This window comes from Cetorhinus maximus, chromosome 1 (assembly GCF_964194155.1).
Source record: "Cetorhinus maximus chromosome 1, sCetMax3.hap1.1, whole genome shotgun sequence".
NCBI lineage: Eukaryota > Metazoa > Chordata > Chondrichthyes > Lamniformes > Cetorhinidae > Cetorhinus > Cetorhinus maximus.
The window spans coordinates 159,919,138-159,934,625 of NC_135879.1; the positions used below are offsets into that span (position 1 = coordinate 159,919,138).

General features: G+C 43.3%; 1 protein-coding gene across 1 annotated transcript in view; it reads right to left on the reverse strand.

The window, feature by feature from the left end:
- rgs7bpa (regulator of G protein signaling 7 binding protein a) overlaps nt 1–15,488 on the reverse strand; it is a 127,576-nt gene that overhangs the window by 52,317 nt on the left and 59,771 nt on the right. The window lies entirely within an intron of this gene.

Below are 15,488 nucleotides of genomic sequence, written 5' to 3' on the forward strand. Positions count from 1 at the left end.
ATAGTCAGCTATTGGAAATTATGTTGCAGAGTAACTGGAACTTAAAGAATGCAGAAGGTCATACACAATGGGAGCTAAATTGCTCACTGCATAATATCTGCTCATGTAATGAATATTATTGTTTTAATTGTAGGGCAAGATGCAACACTTCAGAATAGGCAAGTCTTCCCACTTTGAGAAGCAATAATAGAGATCATAGACAGAGAACCCGCTCCTAGCTGGGAGTCGGAGCGGAAGTGTGGGAGACAGTCAGGAGCTGAGGAGCGCCTATAAATAGAGACCAAGATTCGAGTGAGGAGTGGCGCTGAGGACTGCACAGTTTCAGTTGCTGTGAGGCAGCAGTAGGGAGGGTGGGGAAAGAAAAAAAAGCAACTGTGACATCACAGGAAGCTAGTGAGTTGATTGGCTGGTAAGTGCTCAGTCTATGAGACAGCGTGTGAGAAACCAGCTTAGGGCAGGCAAGTTCAGGTATATCTTATAATTAAAAAGAACTTCAACTTTAAAATAATAAGCCAAAATTTGAAAATTTTTAAATTAAAATAAAGCAATAAAGATAAAAAAGCAATAAAAATAAAGTAATTTAAACAAACATCTAAAACCATATCTTTATAGTTAAGAAGCATATAACCTTTGGTTGTCAGTGGTATGAGCATTCAATAAACACAGTAAATTGTAGCATACATAGGAAGAAAGTAATTAAAGTAAATTAACTAAACACCATAAGTTAGAATGGCAGGACAGGTGTTATGTTGCAGCTGTGGGATGTGGGAACTTTTGGACGCCAAGGCAATCCATGACAAATACGTCTGCAGGAAGTGTAAGCAGCTGGAGGGATTCCGGGTTGGGATTATTGAGCTGGAAGCCTAAATGCAGACACTGCGCAACATAAAGGAGGGGGAGAAATGCCTGGATACTTTGTTCCAGAAGACAGTCACACCTCTTAGAAGAGGGTCATCTGTTTTGGTCAGCAGTAAGGAACAGGAAGATGTGACTATCAGTGAGGCAGGTAATGGGACCGAGCAGACAGTAGTGGAGCAGCCTCAGACTTTGCAATTGTCAAACAGATTTGAGGTGTTCACAACCTGTGTGGATGAAAGCAAGGTCTGCAAGGTGGATAAGCTGACTGGCCATGCCACTGTGATACAGGAAGCCGTTCATGCCGGGGGAGTAAAAAGGAATGTAGTAGTAGTAGTAGGGAATAGTATAATGAGGGGAATTGACAATATTCCCTGCAGCAAAGACCGAGAGTTGTCAGATGGCTATGTCGCCTGCCCGGTTTGGGACACTTGCTCAGGGCTGGGGAGGAACTTGCAGTGGGAGGGAGAGGATCCAGTTGTCGTGGTCCATGTAGGTACCAAGGACATAGGTAGAACTAGGAAAGAGGTTCTGCAAAGTCGGTATGAGGAGCTAGGTGTCAAATTAAGCAGAACCTCAAAGGTAAAACATCTCTGGATTATTACCTAAACCACGTGCAAATTGGCATAGGGCAAATAAGATTAGAGAGATGAATGTGTGGCTCAAAGACTGGTGTGGGAGAAGTATATAGAGGGAGTATATTGCTACAGAGGGAATGCAGCGAAGGTTTACCAGAATGATTCCTGGGATGGTGGGACTGACATTTGAGGAGACATTGAGTCGATTAGGATTATATTTGCTGGAGTTCAGAAGAATGAGGGGGGATCTCATAGAAACCTATAAAATTCAAACAGGACTAGACAGAGTAGATGCAGGAAGGATGTTCCCGATGGTGGGGGAGTCCAGAACCAGGGGTCACGGTTTGAGGATACGGGTAGACCATTTAGGACTGAGATGAGGAGAAATTTCTTCACCCAGAGAGTGGTGAGCCTGTGGGGAATTCGTTACCACAGAAAGTAGTTGAGACCAAAACATTGTATGTTTTCAAGAAGGAGTTAGATATAGCTCTTGGGGCAAAAGGGATCAAAGGGAATGGGGAGAAAGCAGGAGCGGGCTATTGAGTTGGATGATCAGCCATGATCATAATGAATGGCGGAGCAGGCTCTAAGGGACGAATAGCCTACTCCTGCTCCTAATTTCTATGTTTCTCTGTTTCTATGTAAGAGGTTTCTGGTTTGTGGGGCACTGGCATCAGTACTGGTGAAAGTGGGGGCTGTACCGTTGGAACGGTTTACACCTGAACCATGCTGGGACGAGTGTCCTCGCAAATTGCATAACTAGAGAAGTAGAGAGGGCTTTAAACTAAACAAGAGGGGTGAGGGATCAAGCTTGGGTAGAGGTAGCAATTCAAGGTGTAGAGTCAAGACAGGAAAGCAATATAGTAATATGAGAAATGAGGGTCAGAGAATGGCAGGAAGGGACAGAGAGAAAAAACCTAAGAAGATATCAACAGTCAAGACTAGATGTTACAAAGGTAACAAAAAGACAAAACTGAAGGCTCTCTATGTGAATGCATGTAGCAGACATAACAAAGTAATTGAATTGATGGCTCATATTGAAGTAAATAAATATGATCTGATAGCAATTACAGAGACACGGCTGCAGGACGACAAAGATTGGGTCCTTAATATTGAGGAATATATGACATTCAAGAAGAATAGGAAGCTAGGTAAAAGTGGAGGGGTAGCACTGTTAATCAAAGAGGGCATTGGTGCAATAGTTAGAGATGACCTTGGTTCAGAATGTAGAACCGGTCTGGGTGGAGATGAGGAATAGTAGGGGGAAAAGTCATTAGTGGGAGTGGTCTACATGCCACCTAACAGTTGCCAGGGTGTAGGACAAAGTATTTAAGAGAAAATATTGTATGCTTGTGATTAAGGGATGGCAATAATCATGGGTGATTTTAATCTACATAGCAACTGGAAAAATCAGATTGGCAGCAGTAGCCTGGATGAGGAGTTCTTAGAATGCTTTGGAGATAGTTTCTTAGAGCAGCATGTTCTGGAACCAACCAGAGAGCAGGTTATTGTATGTGTAATGTGACAGGATTAATTAATGACCTCAGAGTAAAGACACCCCAAGATAGCAACGACCACAATATGATTGAATTTTACAATCATTTTGAAAGGGAGAAGAATGGGTCTAAGACTGGTATCTTAAACTTAAATAAGGGCAACTATATGGGGATGAAAGCTGAGCTAGCTGAAGTGAACTGGGAAACTAGGCTAGAGAATAGGTCAATAGAGAAGCAGTGGCAGTCACTTAATAGCATTCAGAATAAGTACACTCCTATTATAAAGAAAAATTCTAAGGGGAAGACCCACCATCCATGGTTAACTAAAGAAGTTAAAGAAAGCATCAAACTTAAGGAAGAAGCACTTAACTGCACAAAGATGAGTAGCAGGACAGATGATTGGTCAGAATTTAAAGAACGGTGGAGAATGACTTAAAGGTTAACCAGGTGAAAGAAATTACTATACGAGAAGCTAGCTAGAAATGTAAAAACGGACAAGAGTTTCTGCAGGTATTTAAAAAAGAGAAAAGTAAATAAAGTGGGTGCTGGTCTTCTCGAGAGTAACAGCAGGGAGCTCATAGTAGATAATAAGGAAATGGTGGAAGAAATTAGCAAATATTTTGCTTCTGTGTTCACTACAGAGGATACAAAAACACATTCCAGTAAGAGGAGTGGAATTGTCGCTGGACTAGTAATCCAGAGACCCAGATAAATGCTCTGGGGACCTGGGTTCGAATCCCGCCATGGCACATGGTGGAATTTGAATTCAATAAAAATCTGGAATTAAAAGTCTAATGATGACCATGAAACTATTGTCAATGGTTGTAAAAACCCATTCACTAATGTGCTTTAGGGAAGAAAGGTCGACCTTGAAAAATCCTCCTTACTAACATCTGAGGGCTAGTGCCAAAATTGGGAGAACTGTCTCATAGGCTAGTCAAGCAGCTGCCTGGCATAGTCATCCTCACGGAATCATATCTTAGAGATTATGTCCCAGACTCCACCATCACCACCGGCAGGACAGACTCAGCAGAGGTAGCAGCATGGTGGTATACAGTTGGGAGGGAGTTGCCCTGGGAGTCCTCAATATTGACTCCAGACCCACTGAAGTCTCATGGCATCAGGTCAAACATGGGCAAGGAAACCTCTGTTGATTACCACACACTGCCATCCCTCAGCTGATGAATCAGTGCTCCTCCATGTTGAACACCACTTGGAGGAGGCACTGAGGGTGGCAGGATGTCCTCTGGGTGGGGGACTTCAACGTCCATCACCAAGAGTGGCTCGATAGCACCGCTGCTCGCCGAGTCCTAAAGGAACTAGCTGCTAGACTGGGTCTATGGTAGGTGGTGAGGGAACCACCTTCACAGTGAGGATACCCTCCATCGTGTTGTGCGACACCATCACCCGTGCTAAATGGGATAGATTTCGAACAGATCTAGCAACTCAAGACTGGGCATCCATGAGGCACTGTGCACCATCAACGGCAGCATTGTACTCAAACACAATCTGCAATCTCATGGCCCGGCATATCTCCCACTCTATCATTTCCATCAAGCCAGGGGATCAACCCTGGCTCAATGAAGGGTGCAGGAGGACATGCCAGGAGCAGCACCAGGCATACCTAAAAATGAGGTGTCAACCTGGTGAAGCTATAACACAGAACTACTTGTATGCCAAACAACATAAGCAGCAAATGATAGACAGAACTAAGCAATCAGATCCAAGCTCTGCAGTCCTGCCACATCCAGTCACGAATGGTTATGGACAATTAAACAACTCACTTGAGGAGGAGGCTCCACAAGTATCCCCATCCTGAATAATGGGGGAGCCCAGCACATCAGTGAAAAAGATAGGGCTGAAGCATTTGCTACAATCTTCAGCCAGAAGTGCCAAGTGGATGATCCATCCAATTACCACCCCATCAGTCTACTCTCAATCATCAGTAAAGTGATGTAAGAGATCATCAACAGTGCTATCAAACAGCACCTCCTTAGCAATAACCTGCTTACTGACGCCCAGTTTGGATTCTGCCAGGGCCATTCAGCTCCTGACCTCATTACAGCCTTGGTTCAAACATGGACAAAAGAGCTGAACCCAAGGTGAGGTGACTGCCCTTGATATCAAGGCCACATTTGACAGAGAGTTTCATCAAGGAGCCCTAGCAAAACTGGAGTCAATGGGAATCAGGTGGAAAACTCTCCACTGGTTGGAGTCATAACTAGCACAAAGGAAAATTGCTGAGGTTGTTGGAGGTCAGTCGCCTCAGCTCCAGGACATCATTGCAGGAGTTCCTCAAGGCTCAACCATCTTCAGCTGTTTCATCAATGGTCTTCCTTCCATCATAAGGTCAGAAGTGGGGATGTTTACACAACATTCGAGTCAACCACAGTGCTGTCTGGAGTCACATGTAGGCCAGGCCAGGTAAGGACAACAGATTTACTTCCTTCCCCAAAGGACACTGGTGAACCAGATGGGTTTCTACAACAATTGAAAATGGTTCCATGGTCATTGTTAGATTTTTAATTCCAGGTTTTTATTGAATTCAAATTCCACCATCTGCTGTGGCAGGATTCAAACCCAGGTCCGCAGAGCATTACCCTGGGTCTCTGGGTTACAAGTCCAGAGACAATACCACTTTGCCATCACCTCCCTTATAAAAGAATGCTCTGCTTCAGTTATGCAGGGCATTGGTGAGGCCGCACCTCAAATACTGTGTGCAGTTTTGGTCTCCTTATTTAAGGAAGGATGTAAATGAATTGGAGATGGTTCAGAGGAGGTTTACTAGATTGATACCTGGAATCAGTGGGTTGTCTTATGAGGAAAGGTTGAACAGATTGGGCTTGTATCCACTGGAGTTTGGAAGAGTGAGGGCTGATTTGATTGAAGTATACAAGATACTGTACAGCCTTGACAAGGTAGATGTCAACAGGATGTTTCCTATTGTGGGTGAGTCCAGAACTAGGGGGCACTGTTTTAAAATTAGGGGGTTGCCCTTCTAGGACAGAGATGAGGAGAAATTGTTTCTCTCAAGAGGGCTGTGCGACTTTGGAACACTCTGCCTCAGAAGGCGGTGGAGGCGGGGTCATTGAATATTTTTAAGGCAGAGGTAGATTGATTCCCTTGCCTAACAAGAATCTCAGGTTTATCAGGGGTAGATGGGAATGTGGAAATCGAAACACAGGAACATCAGCCATGATCTTACTTAATGGCAGAGCAAGCTCGAGGGGCCGAATGGTCTACTCCTGTTCCTTTTCTTATGTTCTTATGTTCAGAGAGTCACGCACAAACTGAAGGGGTTGAAATTATTCCTTTTGCTTTGTACAATTATACCTATAAGTTTTAATTGTAGCAATGAATATGAATTTAATAGTGTAAAGCAATGGTAGTACTATTAAAAAGAAATATCAAGGCCATGAAATTTCTGTAACTCAGTTTTTCAGCACTACAATGCCGCTTTGCTTCTAAAATGGCATGTGATATATGCTCAGACTTCTGGTGCTGGCCACAGCAGATGCCACTTTAGTGAGGGCATTAGCAGGCAGGCAGGGGGCATTCACCAGAAGTATGCAGAGTAGACAGCGTGTGACATTGAACAGCTTGCACTAGCAGCACTGCCATCTGGAGCTCAACTCTCCAGTCAACACTCTCTTTTAACCTAGCTCAGCTAAACATGCAAATAGCAGCAGGAAGGAACACCTCAGCAGCGCTATTTAAAGCGATCATCAACTACTTACAAGTTCTTTGCTAATTGATTTCTGCGCAGTTCTTGCTGAGATTGTAGAAGTTGTGTAAAGCTGCTACAGGGAGTGGCTTAATATGTGCTGAAGGACTTTGTCCTGACTTCAAGAAGTCTGCACAAGCCACCTGCTCCTGCATATGAGGGCAGTAGTTTGCAACCTGCTAGGCTACAGTGTAATAGGGACAATGAGCAGAGACAATGCAATACAGGACAGGCACCTTGAAGAGGGAGGAGGAGGAGGGGGGGAGAAGGATTCACAGCTGGAGGTCGTAACTGCTCAGTGTCTTCAGGGAACAATCCTCCTACCTGGACCTCAGTGAGGAACATTGTGTTGCTCAATGAAATCTGCCACATGCTGCAGCCATGATTGCAACCACAGAGCTGGGCAAGAACAAAATTGCCAATGTATGTGAAGATTATCGTGGTCAACAACTGTTCTGAGTCTGACTCTTTCCAGGCTGGAGCAGGTGGATATGCAGCAGTGGGCAGCAACTCCAAGGTTGCTGCCCACTGCTGCATAGGGGAATTTACTGAAGCCCTGTACTCCAAGAAAGCTGAACATTTTATTCTCTCTGTCCAGAGAAGCAGGGGTGAGTAAGTATGTGGCTTTGACTACATGTAGATTGTTTTGCAGGTACTAAACGCGAAAACAAAAGTCACCACAAAAATCAAGATTTCAAACCAGGCTTATATATCAAACCATGCTATATTACTAACAAATGTCAAATAATTATGCTTGTGCATTCCCTTAGGGCAGAATTTTCTGTGCCCGCTGGTGTCGGTTGTGTTCAGCAGCGTGAGTGGACAATATGGCGAGAAGGCCAAGAATCAGTTTCACGATGAAACCAATTTGCGCTCAATTGCTCAGTCTGTCGGTGGCAGGACATGTTTCCCGCCATTAAGAACATAAGAAATAGGAGTAGGAGCAGGCCATTTGGCCCCTTAAGCCTGCCCCACCATTCAATAAGATCATGGCTGATCTGGCCCAGGCCTCAACTCCTTTTTTGTGCCAGCTCTTCATAGCCCTCAACTCCCTGATATTTCAAAAATCTATCTCCTCTTTAAATACTTTGTGATCTAGCCTCCATGACTCTCTGGGGTAGAGAATTCCAAACATGCACTACCCTCAGAGAAGAAATTCCATTGCATCTCAGTTTTAACTGAATGTCTCCTTATTCTGTAACTATGTCCCCTAGTCTGAGATTCCCCCACTAGTGGGAACATCTTCTCAACATCTACCCTGTCAAGCCCCCTCAGAATCTTGTACGTTTCATAATATCACCCCTCATTCTTCTAAACTCTAATGAATAAAGGCCTAACCTGTTTAGCCATTCATGGAATCCCAGGAATCAGTCTAGTGAATCTCTTTTGAACTGCCTCCAATACTAGTATATCCTCTCTCAAATACAGATTCCTCTGTGCTGCACATTTTTTGGAGTGTCTCTCCATTTAAATAATAGTCTGCCTTTTTATTCTTCCTACCAAAGTGCATGACCTCACACTTTCTTATATTAAACTCCATCTGCCAAGTTTTCACCTGCTCACTCAACCTATCTATATCCCCTTGCAGATTCCTTATGTCCTCATCATAACATGACCTCCAATCTATCTTTGTATCATCAGCAAATTTGGATACATTACACTCTGCCCCCTCCTCCAAGTCATTTAGATAATAAATAATTGAGGCCCTAGGGCTGATCCTTGTGGCATTCCACTAGTTATGTCTTTCCAACCTGAAAAAGAAACCATTAATCCCGTCTCTCTGTCTTCTGCGTGTTAACCAATCCATGCTAATACATTACCTCCAATACTGTGGGCTCCTATCTTGTGCAATAACCTTTTATGTGACACCTTATTGGATGCTTTATGGAAATCCAAATATACTACATCTACCAGTTCCCCTTTATCAATTCTGCTTGTTATTCCTCAAAGAACTCTAGCAAATTTGTCAAACATGATTTCCCTTTCATGTTTGATTGCATTAAGCTTTTCTAAATGTCCTGCTATTTCTTCCTTAATAACCTAGCATTTCCCAATGACAGATCTTAGGCTGACTGGCCTATAGTTTTTTTTGTCTCCCTCCCTTCTTGAACAGGGGTGTCACATCAGCGGTTTTCCAATCTGCTGGGACCCTCCCAGAATCCAGTGAGTTCTGGAATATTTCGACCAACGCTTCCACTATCTCTGCAGCCACTTCGTTTAAAACCCTTGGATGCAGGCCATCAGGTCCTGGCGACTTGTCTACCTTTAGTCCATTAGTTTGTCAAATACTTTATCCCTTGTGTTAGAAGCTGCCATATGATCTTTCCTCCTATTAGCTCCTTGCTTGTTTGATATCTGGGATGTTTATAGTGTCCTCCACCGTGAAGACTGATGTAAAATATCGGTTTAAATTATCTGCCATTTCCCTGTTCCCCGTTATCAATTCTCCAATCACATCCTCCAAGGCCCCATGCTCACTTTAGCTACTCTCTTTTTATATACCCGTAGAAGCTCTGGCTTTTGTTTTTATACTTCTTGCCAATTTACTTTCATAATCAATTTTCTCCTTTTATTAGATTTTGTCATCTGCTGCTGGTTCCTAAAATATTCCCAATCCGCTGGCTTACCACTAGTTTTCGCTGCTTTGTTTGCCTTAGTTTTTGATTGGATACTCTCCTTGACCACCTTTGTTAACCACAGGTGGTCCATCCTGCTCATCGAGTCCTTTTTGACCGGGATAAATTTTTGATCAGCATTATGAAATATTTACATAAATGTCTACCGCTGCTCATCCACAGACCTTCCCATTAATCTATTTAATCTATTTTCCTAGCCCACTTTAGACAACTCTTTCTTCATACCTCTGTAATCACCCTTATTAAGTTGAGGGCACTGGTTTGAGATGCAAGTTGCTTGTCCTCAAACTGAATTTGAAATTCTACTATGTTGTGAATGCTACCCCCTAGAGAATCCTTAACTACAATATCTCTTATTAAACCTACCTCATTACACATTACTAGATCTAAAATAGCCTGTTCCAGGGTAGGTTCTGCAACATATTGCTCTAAGAAACAATGCCTGTTGCACTTAAGAAATTTGTCTTCCATGTTACCCCTGCCAATTTGATTTGTCCAGTCAATATGCAGATTAAAAATCACCCATGACAATTGTAGTACCCTTCTTACACACCTCCATTATTTCCCGATTTATACTTTGTCCTACAGTGAGGCAACTTTTGGGGGCCTATAGACGACTCCCATCCATATCGTGACATTTCCTTTTTTTTGAGAAAAAAACTTTTATACAACTCAAGTACACAAAGTCTCTCATCTATTCTTTCTCACTCTGTTTTGATCAGTCCGTTTTGTCTTTTATTCATCTCTATCTCTTTGGTTTTTTCACAATTCTTCCACTGGATGTTCTGAATGATGACAGAGGTGATTTTGAAGGGCAAGGGGCCTTCTCCAGCTCTATCACTATAACCCCTTGGATAGTTTTCAGGACTCTCAGGCTTTGTCTGGTTATCTGTTGCTTCACTGGTGCATCCTGGTTTTTGATCTTCAGCTACACTTTCTGGTTCAGAGCAGCGTTGTGTTTCATTTGTTTTCCTAAGAATTTCTGGTTTCTCCTGTACTGCTGTACGTTTGGAGCCGGCACTAAGAAAGACCTTGGTTCTCCTGATTCTTATGACAACAGCAGGATTCCAGATCTGTTCATGCTGAATCCTTACCGTCTCTCCCATGTTCAGGTCAGGCAGAGGTAGGGAGCCTCGATCAAAATATTGTTTCTGCTGTCTCAGTTTGAGCAGGTTCTGCACGCTGTAGCTCGCTGGCTGTGGAAATAACATTTGGGATGCAGTTGGAAGCTTAGTTCTTAGTCTTCTCTCCATCAGGAGCTGTGCTGGAGATGATCCGATGCCCTCTAATGGGGTATTCCTGAAATCCAGCAGAGCCAGGTAGGGGTCTCTTCTGTCTGCCTTTGCCTTCTTTAACAGGTGTTTTAAGGTCTGCATGGTATGTTCCACCATTCCATTATTTGGGACTTGACGTAGTGCGGCAAAACTCCCAGTCCTATGCAAATTTGCGAAATTTTCAGTGCCTGAGAATTGTGGACCGTTATCTGAGATGAGCACTTCAGGTATGCCATGGTGAGCAAAAATTAACTTTAAATGATTTATTACAGTGATGCTCTTACTATCATTTCTCAGCAACACAGACTCAAAAACTTTGAGTAATAATCTACTGCTAGTAGGTACTCACTGTGTCAAATGTGAACAAGTCCACTCCAATTTTCTGCCAGGGCCTCTCTGGAACACAGTTGTTGGAGTGGTTTTCTTTTTGTTGTGATTTACTGTGCTTTTGCCACATTGCACACGCATTCAGTTCTTTGTCAGCATGTAAACCTGTGCTTCCATTTCTTTATCCTCTTCCTCCATGATGAGTTGGTATCTATGGTGTACATTTCTTTGCCTGGTTTGTATTTAACACTGAACTGGTACTTCTGCAGATGCATTAATAATCTATGGGTTCTTGGTGCTGCACAGTTCAGGGACTTAAGTATAGCTTCTGAAGGGTTACGATCAGACTCTACCTCCATGTCTTTGCCATAGGCAAACTGGTGGAAGCGTTCCAGGCCAAACAATTGCTAGCATTTCTTTCTCTACTTGGGCATACCACTGCTGTGTTTCAGGTATTGCCTTTGACGCATATGCCATTGGTGCCTCATTTTGCAAAAGGACATCTCCCAGGCGAGTCTTTGAAGCGTCTACTGAGATCTTGACTAGCTGACTGACATCATAATACTTTAACACTGGTGCCTGGGTCAGTGTTCTCTTCAGACTGGTCAAAGCTTCCTGGTGACTTTGTTCCCAGTGCCATTCCACATTATTTGGTAGAAGTCCTGAGAGGTGCTCTAGGTCTGATATGTTTGGAATGAATTTCCCAAGATAGCCTCTGCAAATCTTTCTTAAATTCTGGGGGTGGCATGTTCACGACTGCTTCAGCTTTACTCTGATCTGGTTCAGTCCCTCACTTGTTAGCACATGTCCCAAGTATTTGATTTCATGAAGACCTAGTTAGCACTTTTCCTTCTTCAACTTGAGGTTCCTTTCTCTAGCTGTGGCCAGTATCTGAGGAGTCGCAAATATAGCAAGATCTGGACAATATTCAGGCTTGGGCTAACAAGTGGCAAGTAACATTCACGCCACACAAGTGTCAGGCAATGACCATCTCCAACAAGAGAGAATCTAACCATCGCCCCTTAATGTTCAATGGCATTACCATCACTGAATCCCCCACTATCAACATCCTGGGGGTTACCATTGGCCAGAAACTGAACTGGACTAGCCATATAAATATTGCGGCTACAAGAGCAGGGCAGAAGCTCGGGATCGTGCAATGGATAAGTCACCTCCTGACTCCCCAAAGCCTGTCCACCATCTACAGGCAAAAGTCAGGAGTGTGATGGAATACTCCCAGTTCCCTGGATGAGTGCAGCTCCCACAAGACTCAAGAAGCTTGACACCATCCAGAACAAAGCAGCCTGCTGGATTGGCACCACATCCATAAACATTCACTCCCTCCACCACAGATGCACAGTAGCAGCAATGTGTACCATTTACAAGATGCACTGTAGGAATTCACCAAGGCTCCTTCAACAGCACCTTCCAAACCCTGGCCAGTACCATCTAGAAGGACTAGGGCAGCAAATAGATGAGAACACCACCAACCTGTTGTTCCTCTCCAAGTCACGATCGTGACTTGGAAATATGTTGCCGTTCCTTCACTGTTGCTAGGTCAAAATCCTGGAATTCCCTTCCTAAGCACTACGGGTGTACCTACACAATACAGCGGTTCAAAAAGGCAGCTCACTACCACCTTCTCAAGGGCAACTCGGGATGGGCAATAAATGCTGGCCCAGCCCACGAAGCCCACATCCGGTGAATGAACAAAAAAGACTGGAACGAAAGACTGGCAGGAAAAACCATGGCTGAACAATGGGCTGCCTTCAAAAAAGAATTGGTTCGGGCAGGGCCAAGGTATATTCCATCGAAAGGGAAAGGTAGGACAAACAAATCCAGAGCTCCCTCGATGAAAAAGGAGATTGAAATTAAGATAAAGAAGAAAAAGTGCACTTATGACAGGCATCAGGTGGAAAATACAATTGAGAACCAAGAGGGATACAGGAGGTTCAGAGGGGAGGTGAAAAAGCATATTAGAGAAGCGAAGAGAGATTATGAGAAAAGACTGGCAGCCAACTTAAAGGGGAATTCCAAGGTCTTCTATAGGCTATAAATAGTAAAAGGGTTGTAAAAGGAGAAGTAGGGCCGATTAGGGACCTAAAAGGGAATTTACACATGGACAAAGGGACCATGGCTGAGGTATTAAATGAATACTTTGATCCATCTTTACCAAGGAGGTAGATGCTACCCAGGCCATGGTGACAGATGAGGAAACTCTGTCACTAAAAGGGTTCAAAATTGACAAAGAGTGTTGAATAGACAGTCGGTATTTAAAGTTGACAAGGCACCAGAAACGGATGAGATGCATCCATGGATATTGAAGGAAGTGAGAGTAGAAATTAAAGGGGCATTGGCCATAATCTTTCAGTTTTCCCTAGACTCGAGGGCAGTGCTAGAGGACTGGAGAATTGCAAACATTACACCCTTGTTCAAAAAAGGTTGTAAGGAAAAGCCCAGCAATTACAGACCAGTCAGTTTAACTTCAGTGGTGGGCAAGATTCTAGAAACAATTATTTGGGATAGAATTAGCCACATGGAAAAACATGGGTTGACAAGGAAGAGCCAACATGGATGTCTAAAGGGGAAATTGTGTTTAACTGACTTGCTGGAGTTTTTTTGAAGAGGTAACAGAAAAGGTTGATGAGCATAATGCTGTTGATGTGGTGTACATGGACTTTCAAAAGGCATTTGACACAGTGCCACACAACAGACTTGTGAGAAAAGTTATTGCTCATGGAATAAAAAAGGGACAGTAGCAACCTGGATGCAGAATTGGCTGAAAAATAGGAAACTGAGAGTAATGGTCAATGGATATTTTTCAGGCTGGCAGAAGGTTTGTAGTGGAGTTCCCAGGTGTCGGCATTGGGGCTCTTGCTTTTCCTGATATATATTAATGATCTAGATCTTGGTGTGTAGGAGAGAATTTCAAAGCTTGCCTTTGCAGATGATACAAAGCTTGAGTGTTGTGAACTGTGAGGAGGACAGTGTGGAACTTCAAAAGGACAGAGACAAGTTGGTGGAGTGGGTAGATAGATGGGAGATAAAGTTGAATGCAGAGAAGTATGAGGTGATGCATTTTGGTAGGAAGAACATGGGCGGACAATATAAAATAAGGGTTAAATTCTGAGTGGGGTGCAGGAGCAGAAAGACTTGGGTATACATGTGCATATATCATTGAAGGTGGCAGGACAGGTAGAGGGATCAGTTCATAAAGCATATAGTATCCTTGGCTTTATTAATAGGGGCATAGAGTACAAGAGCAAGTTATGCTTAATTTATATTAGACACTCGTTAGGCCAAGCTGGAATATTGTGTAAAATTCTGGGCGCCAACTTATAGGAAGGATGTGAACACATTGGAGAGAGTGCAGAAGAGGCTTACAAGAATGTTTCCAGGGATGAGAAATTTCATGAGGTTAGATTGGAGAGATTGGGACTGTTCTCCTTGGAGAGAAGTAGGCTATGGGGAGATTTGATAGAGATGTTCAAAATCATCAGAGGGCTGGACAGAGTAGATAGGGAGAAGCCATTCCTGCTTGTAAAAGGATCAAGAATGAGAGGGCACAGATTTAAAGTGATTTGCAAAAGAAACAAATGTGACAGGAGAAAAATCTTTTTCACACAACGAGTGGTTCGGGTCTGGAAAGCACTGCCTGGAAGTGTATTGGGGGCAGGTTCAATCGAGACATTCAAGAGGGCATTAGATGATTATTTTAACAGAAATAATGTGTTAGAGTACGTGGAAAAGGCAGGGCAATGGCACTAGGTCATAATGCTCATTTGGATTATTAGTCCAGTGATAATACCACTACGCCACCACCTCCCCTTATGTTAATCTTCTTTCATGTCCAAATCATTTAGGGGGATATGTACATGTCCCTTATAATGAGAATAATAGGAATAAAGAATTTGGGCATAGTGCAGGAATGTGGAATCGAAATAGGAGATCTACTATGAGCATACTGATTGGCAGTGCAGCTGGAGGGGCCAAATGAACTCGTCCAGCTTCCACACATTCTTATTAAATTCCAGACAGATCCACCCATGGCTCCATCTTGTCAATCCAAGAATCAATTATTCCTATTCTTTTATTCCTACCTTTCAGCCATCTACTGGCCATGTTGCCAGGTTTCCATGTGTAGAGCCAAGTATCAGTAGGAGGCCTTGGGCATAGAGAGATCAAGTTTAAGCATCTCTCAAGAGTGTTTAGGCATTGAGAGTAGCAGGTAATATTGCTATAAAGTCTTAAATTGACGGTCGGAAATAGCAAAAAGAACTTCAGTGACCTCATAGGAGCATACAAGCTCTATTCACAGAGATAACTGTCCACCGTAAATGCTCTACTTCAAGTGCAGCTTGAAGTCACACAACAGTATGGGAACCAATGGATGGCTTTTGTGTCACTGTCTGTTTCTCTGGCAAGTGATATGAGAAACTTGTATGCATCCAATGTGAGAATAGAGCAAGCTGTTGATTTTGTCAGAAGGACCATCTGGATCTACAGGACCTATAGGTGGATTGATAGTGGAATCACAAACAGGTTCTCAAAGAACCTCTGCATCTACTCCTTTGAATATGCCATCACTTAGCACTAGA